This window comes from Eretmochelys imbricata, chromosome 3, assembly GCF_965152235.1.
Source record: "Eretmochelys imbricata isolate rEreImb1 chromosome 3, rEreImb1.hap1, whole genome shotgun sequence".
Taxonomy (NCBI): Eukaryota; Metazoa; Chordata; order Testudines; family Cheloniidae; genus Eretmochelys; species Eretmochelys imbricata.
This window is the reverse complement of record NC_135574.1, coordinates 127049563-127058061: the sequence shown is the minus strand read 5'-3', so window position 1 is coordinate 127058061 and position 8499 is coordinate 127049563.

The window sequence follows — 8499 nt, the reverse complement described above, 5'->3', positions numbered from 1 at the left end:
CATCGGATGCATACTGTGGAAAGTGTAGAAGATCTTATTAAATACACACAAAGCATGAAAAAATACCTCCTCCCACCCCACTCTCCTGCTGGTAATAGCTTGTCTAAAGTGATCACTCTCCTTACAATGTGTATGATAATCAAGTTGGGCCATTTCCAGCACAAATCCAGGTTTTCCCACCACCACCACCCGCCCCACACACACAAACTCACTCTCCTGCTGGTAATAGCTTATCTAAAGTGACCACTCTCCTTACAATGCGTATGATAATCAAGGTGGGCCATTTCCAACACAAATCCACGTTTTCTCACACCCCCCTGCCCCCACACACAAACTCACTCTCCTGATGGTAATAGCTTATCCAAAGGGACCACACTCCTTACATTGTGTATGATAATCAAGGTGGGCCATTTCCAGCACAAATCCAGGGTTTAACAAGAACGTCTGGGGGGGTAGGAAAAAACAAGGGGAAATAGACTACCTTGCATAATGACCCAGCCACTCCCAGTCTCTATTCAAGCCTAAGTTAATTGTATCCAATTTGCAAATGAATTCCAATTCAGCAGTTTCTCGCTGGAGTCTGGATTTGAAGTTTCTTTGTTGTAAAATAGCGACTTTCATGTCTGTAATCACGTGATCAGAGAGATTGAAGTGTTCTCCGACTGGTTTATGAATGTTATAATTCTTGACATCTGATTTGTGTCCATTTACTCTTTCACGTAGAGACTGTCCAGTTTGACCAATGTACATGGCAGAGGGGCATTGCTGGCACATGATGGCATATATCACATTGGTGGATGTGCAGGTGAATGAGCCTCTGATAGTGTGGCTGATGTTATTAGGCCCTGTGATGGTGTCCCCTGAATAGATATGTGGGCACAGTTGGCAACAGGCTTTGTTGCAAGGATATGTTCCTGGGTTAGTGGTTCTGTTGTGTGATATGTGGTTGCTGGTGAGTATTTGCTTCAGGCTGGGGGGCTGTCTGTAGGCAAGGACTGGCCTGTCTCCCAAGATTTGTGAGAGTGTTGGGTCATCCTTCAGGATAGGTTGTAGATCCTTGATAACGCGTTGGAGGGGTTTTAGTTGGGGGCTGAAGGTGACGGCTAGTGGCGTTCTGTTATTTTCTTTGTTAGGCCTGTCCTGTAGTAGGTGACTTCGGGGAACTCTTCTGGCTCTATCAATCTGTTTCTTCACTTCCGCAGGTGGGTATTGTAGTTGTAAGAATGCTTGATAGAGATCTTGTAGGTGTCTGTCTCTGTCTGAGGGGTTGGAGCAAATGCGGTTGTATCGCAGAGCTTGGCTGTAGACGATGGATTGTGTGGTGTGGTCAGGGTGAAAGCTGGAGGCATGTAGGTACGAATAGCAGTCAGTAGGTTTCCGATATAGGGTGGTGTTTATGTGACCATCGCTTATTAGCACCGTAGTGTCCAGGAAGTGGATCTCTTGTGTGGACTGGTCCAGGCTGAGGTTGATGGTGGGATGGAAATTGTTGAAATCATGGTGGAATTCCTCAAGGGCTTCTTTTCCACGGGTCCAGATGATGAAGATGTCATCAATATAGCGCAAGTAGAGTAGGGGCATTAGGAGACGAGAGCTGAGGAAGCGTTGTTCTAAGTCATCCATAAAAATGTTGGCATACTGTGGGGCCATGCGGGTACCCATAGCAGTGCCGCTGATTTGAAGGTATACATTGTCCCCAAATGTGAAATAGTTATGGGTGAGGACACCAGGTTAGCCGTGACATTATCGGGGATACTGTTCCTGACGGCTTGTAGTTCATCTTTGTGTGGAATGTTGGTGTAGAGGGCTTCTACATCCATAGTGGCCAGGATGTGGTTCACTTCCCATTCCTTGGCTGATTACCAGAATAGATCTTTCACTTAGGGAGAGCACAGTACCTTCAGGTTGCAGCCCCTTTAAATTTTATAGCCAGATGACTGATAGTCAGAAGGCTAAGTAAGAACACAACCCCAAGTTAAAACATCATACGATTCCCTGTCTCAGGCATTATTATCCCTTGGAAGAGAGTGGATTAGAAAATTGAATCCAGAGATTGATAGATTTTAAGGCCAGAAGTGATCATTTAATTCTCTAGTCTCACCTCTTGTGTAACACAGGCTATAGAATTTAATCCAGCCACTTCTGTATGGAGCCCAATAACTTATGTTTGACGAAAGCATATCTTCCAGAAAGATATGAGGCCAATGTCTACACTAGCAAGTTTACAGCAGCACAGCTGTACCGATGCAGCTGCGCCACTGTAAGATTGTACGTGTAGCCACTCTGTGCTGACGGGAGAGAGCTCTCCCGTTGACAAGTGGTGGCAGCTATGTTGGTGGGAGAGCGTCTCCAGCCGACATAGCACTGTCCACATCAGTGCTTCTGTTGGTGTAACTTATGTCGCTCAGAGGTGGTTTTTTCACACCCTGAGCAACATAAGTTATACCGACAAAAGTACTAGTGTAGACATAGCCTCAGACTTGACTTGAAGACCTCAAGAGATAGACAATGGACTACTTCCCATAGTAGTTTGTTCCACTAATTAACCGACTTGTTACAAATTTGTCCCTTCTTTTTCATTTGAATTTGTCTGATTTGAACTTCCAGCCATTTGGTCTTGTTATGCCTTTCTCTGCGAGATTAAAAAGGCCATATAATTTACTACATTGACTGTAACTCTCCTCTTGAACCATTACAACGCATGTTATTGTTTCCATCCAGAGTACAGTGCACTTACAAGATTAATACAGAAATATATATTATTAAAATGTTACTGCATGTGCTCAGTAGCTGACTTTTAAATATAGTATTAAATATAAAGCATCTTTTAAAAATAATTTAAAATATTTAAAGGGTTCTATCTGCAGTACTGTAATTAATTTGATTCTAAAATCAGAGTTGATTTGAAATTGTGGAAGTGCGACAAGCCTCTGAAACTAACAAACTTCTCTTTTGTACATAATTATATAAAATAAATACATAAAGTCAAAATAAAATGGATCAAACATATTTTAAAATGTCACCCTTTTAGGCTGACTCTTTGTATGGCAAATTACATTGTGAGATAGACTTTTTACAAATGAGTCCTAAAACTTGAGTGACATTTATAATGGAAATGTGAAGAGATCCTTAATGAAAGCCATGCTGTTTGTTGCTGCTATAGTCACTTTCAATGGATCACTGACTTCAGTGACCATACAGACTGTGCATGTATGATAACTCTTGTTTTGTCAGGGATTATAGGATGCTCTATTACCTGTTAAACACAGTAGACGAATTACTGTAGATCTGAGAGTACTGTCATTGTTTAAAAATTACTGCAATCCACAGTATTGCACAGCTGCCAAGTTTTAGGCCTCCAATCTCATAAAAAGCTACATCCCATGTACACTAAGGGGGGAATTCAGAGATATGAAAATGTAAATACTTTCTGAAGGCACAAGATCTTCTGAATCCGTAGTTCTTTCAATGTATCCTTGGAAAGCAGATATACAAAGCCAGAAGTCTTAGCTTTTCAGTTTTCACAACATGCTACACCAGTTTTGAAATGAATTTTAGGAAAATAAAAGCTTAATACGGTCATGTAAAAAGAAAGTGTTCGGCTCCAAGGCCTCAGCTAGACTCCAGAAGAGAAAAATAAGATCTTCATTAATTATTATTCCCTTTAAAAAATTAAAATTTTCCTTTAGTAGCATATTGGAAAAATTTACACTCTAACCAGGCTTTCTGAGATGTTTGTACAGTAGTTTGTTGGATTAATTGAATATGCGATTTAAGAGGCTGGGTCACCACTTTCTTATTACACTTCTTACTTCACACAGCGCACAATCAACCTGTGGAATTCATCACAAGGGGATATTGTGAAGGCCAAGAGTATAACTGGGTTCAAAAAGGAATTAGATAAGTTCATGGAGGATTGGTCCATCAATGGCTATTAGCCAAGATGGTCAGAGAAGCAGCTCCTTGTGCTGGGTGTCTCTAGCCTCTGACTGCCAGAAGTTGGGACTAGATGACAGGAGATGGATCACTCAATGACTGCCTGTTCTGTTCATTCCCTCTGAAGCATCTGGCACTGGTCACTGTCAGAAGACAGGATAGTGGGCTAGATGGACCTTTGGTCTGATCCAGTATGGTTGCTTTTATGTTCCTATTTATTTTATGGGTCCCGACAAAGAGAATGCACTTTCTTACAAAGATCTGAAGAAAAAAAAAAAAAAAAAGGATGCGAATTCAATACAAATTGACCTGTCCTTTAGCCTGGAACAAATCAGCCTGTTATTTTGTTAACTAATTCAATAAAAATAATTACTTGATCAATACATAATAGTACCCTGAATCTATCATCAGATAAGCATAGCTATAGTCCTGTAGATAAGCACTGGAAGAAGTCATTAGCAACAGGGTAATAATTTTAACAATTTTCTGTTTCTCTCCCATGAGGAATTTCATACATTACCAGCATCTTTTAAAAATTAATTTTAGCAACCAAATGTAAAATATTATAGATAGATAGATAGATTAGATAGATTCATTAGCCTAATTTAGCCTCAGCTTGTTGTAACACCAGGAAATAAGTATCTGAGTAGGTATAGATTTATGTTTTTTAGTCCAGATCCTCAGCTGCTGTAAATCAGTACAACTTTCAATGACTCAGCTCTGAATTAATTCATGCACAAAAATAAAAGGCTAACAGACTTCAGTGGAGCTCCACGGATTTGGTCTGAAGATCTGATGTGACTCTTTAGTAGCTAAAGTGAAAAACCAGTGAGAAATTATTGCTACTCCTGTAACATACGAATTTTAATATACAAATTTAATGTGTGTATTTATATTTATACACATATATATATACATATACATTATATATATACACACACACACGTAAACTGAAAATATATATATATACACGCATATACATTTCTAATATCTAATATGACTGAGGAAAGCTGAAGGACCACAGATCCACCCACTACACACACTGCAATGTGCTACTGCAGGTAAAGCAGTGGGTAGTTTCTTGTAAGGCACCCACCTTACCTCCCTATTCTTATTGAGACCCCTAGTATAGCCAGCTGTGGAAGCTCACATGTATAGTACTCTAGGTTCATTCAGTAGCCCACCAGTCCAAGCTTATAGTCTTTGCTACTATGGCAATGTCACTTGGCTCAGTCTTGAGGGGTACCAGTGGAGCACGTGGCCTCCTAGCGAGTGGAAGAATGGTGAGAGGGATTGGAGCTGCTGGAAAGAATGGAAAGAAGACTCAGAAGAGAAATGCAAAAAAGTAAAACAATAAAGAAAAAGGCTAAAGAGAGGACAGGAAAGAATGAAGAAAATGGACAAAAGGAGAAGCAACTGGAAAGAAAAACAGAAAGGCAATGGGCAAAAATAGAAGAGCTGGTAATAACTGTGTCAGGACATGGTACAAGAAGGCAATGGTGGGTTCCCATCTGCCAAGCTATCTTAGGTGGAGGGTCAAACAAAAACATCTGGGAAGGGAACCATTATTTTAAAGACTTCTTCAGGTTGTATCCTTTAGCTGTGCTCCTCTAACAACTTGTCTGGGTCCCCCAAGCCTGTAGATTCTTCTTTTCTCACTTTTGGCAGACTATGAGCATGTTTCTGTTTGCTCTTCTGTTCTCACTATGTATAAGGGAAGAAACTTGCCCTCTGATCTGCCAGTGCTTTAGGATCCCCATAAGGGTACTTGTGGCAGCCCAGCCCTGTCAGCGGCTTAGGTTATCTCTGCTACTTACACTGTACATATAATTAGTTGGAGTTTATCTTTTCATTCTTTATTTTTAAAAAAGCCACAGGCATTATGTTTTGTGTCTTGTTTAAGCACCCTAGGGTGACACTTCTTACTAGAATTGATTTTATTTTCATCTGCTTGTTCTAACTCCAAACATAAGTCTCTCTATAAAGAAGTGGTGTAAAACAAGCTAATCAGATTCATGCAAACAACAGCACATTCTGTTACAACAGGCACCTGAAATTGGTGACATCCCAATGAAGCCAGTACCCAACTAGAATGTCATGACAGGAGAAGCTTCTACCGTCCCTGTTACAACTATTCCCAGTCATTACCGGCAGAACCAGCTATTGAACCTAGATCTTCTGAGTGAGAGGAACAGTTTATATGGGACTATATATCTTGTGTAACATTTTAAAAATTATTATTTAAATGGATTTAATCTTGATGGACTTGTAATGTTTTCTCTATCAACATAAAGATTCCAGAAGATAAACAGTTTGACTTATAGCCCAGTTCCAAAGCAGAAAAATTACTGTAAATCCTTTGTCTGAGAAGAAAATGGAGGTGATGAAACTGATAACTGATCATAACTGTTCAAATCTATTTTTAATTTCATGGAAGAATGCTGCTAGGATTCTTTTGCAATCAGTTCTTATTATACGATTTTTATGTTTAACTTTCTGTCAAACTTGTGACACAATGTCATCTCACCTGGATCAGACCATGCCAACATCCTCAAAACTGGTCTCTTGTGTACAGATTTTTGATAGTTTTTGGGGAGGAGACAGGTCACAAATGTCGGTCCCTCTGGTATGCAAAAACACCAATTATTTTTTAAATTGCTGATGTAAGTGGTTTTTTCCCCCCAACTTGATGTTAGCTAAGGATGACCTAATTTGAACCTGATTGGACCAAGTTGCAGGACTCCAAAATAGGCCTTGCATCTGATTTGTCCAGGGCCTTGAAGGGAGGATCTGCAAGGTGGAATAAGATAACTATAAAACAAACTATAAGAATCAAGGGTAAGGCTGAGAAACCTCTCTTTTCAGGTGAGCAAGCTGCCTCTGGGAAGAATGATAGTCTACAATACCCAAGACCCCTTTGAGGAGAGGAAATTAAAACCTCATCAAATAGGCTATGACAACCTTTGACCAGTATCTCCCTGTGCCCACATTGTCCGGACATTTGTAAGAGAAGAAGTATTGGCAAAACCCTGTTATATGAAGTATCGTATTTTCCTTTTTCTATTTTTATTAGCGGGGAGATGTCCCAGCCTTTTTATAGTTGTTAATATTAAGGTGTGAAAGTATCATGTGCATGCATGTGTCTATGAGTACCTATAAAGTTCACACGGGAAGGCACCAGAAAGGAAAATTCCCCAGATTTAAACAGCCCTAAATAGTATCTGATAAAATCATTCATCAGAGTGTGTTTTGTGTTTTATGTTTAGAAGTCCTGATACCCTTGAAATTGTCTTCCAATTTCTGGTAAATAAGAGTTGTCAAACTTCAGCTTATCAAGAGTGTTTTATTAAAATCTGTATTAAAGTATCTTAATTGGGGGTAGGGGAGGAAAGGGTTAGGACCAGATAGATTTTTTCAAAGGTATGAAGTACCCCTTAGGACTTAGGTATGTAACCTGCTGAGGAGCTTTTGAAAATCCTACTAGGTGACTCTCTGCATGTTTGGGTTCCTAAATACCTTTGAAAATCTGGTCCGTAGCCACCACTTAAGAATAGAATTGTAAGAAGGATGCTTTATAATTGGCTCTGAGGTTGTGATTTAAATGTTAGGCAGTTTGATTTCAGTAAAAGATACGCAACTACTGAAATTAAAGATTCTACTTATTATGATTAAATTAGTTGGCATTTATGACCAAAAAGGACAGCTACCTTCTGAGACTCTTAAAATGTATAAGGATGATTATATTGGGTGTTAGTTTGATGATTTAACTAATTTGATGATGTAATTCCAAACCAATATCAAGACCAACTTTGTTTTATTTTATCTTGATCTGATTTTGAGTTGATAGATGTAATGCTTTATTGCCACTTTCGTTTAATATTATTAATAGCTTAGCTTTGGTGACATATTTTATTTATTTTAATCTTTTAAATATTTTAATGTGCTTAATAAAACTGAGTCATATTTCCTGCAACATGGGTCCAGAATATCAGAAACGTAGGTGAGGACTGTCAGGCCTAGAGGTTGGAGCAATGGTGGTCAGTCCTAGGTGTCAGAGCAAAGGGTCATAGCTAAAATCAGGGGTCAAGAGCATATTTGGAACAAGGCAAGAGTAGGGCTGGGAGCTAGAGCAGGACTAGGGACAAGACTGGAAGAAGACCATGGCTAAAGCAGGCTGAGACCTATGGAGTCTGTCACCACTATCTGGCAGAGGAGAGTTCTAGGTCATAAAATGACATTGAGCAGACTCAGCTGCTGTTTCGCCTGAGAGGTTTATATGCCTGCTCTGAGTCACTAGACTAGCTGCTGGCTTGTGGACTGGCTGGAGCCTAACACAGGAATAACTCATCACTGTATGTGGTTTAATTAGGCTCTAGATCAGGGATGACTCATCACCTCACTCAGAAGTTTCCAAAGGCGATGTGTGGAGGGGATCTGTGGGGGGGGGGGGGAGTCCATGTCGCCTACCAGATTTGTTCCTCGACTTGTATTGAGCATGCTGACATGGATTAAGCATGCTCAGTAACACTGCTGAAGCTGGCTGCCCTCACATTGCTGCTCCCC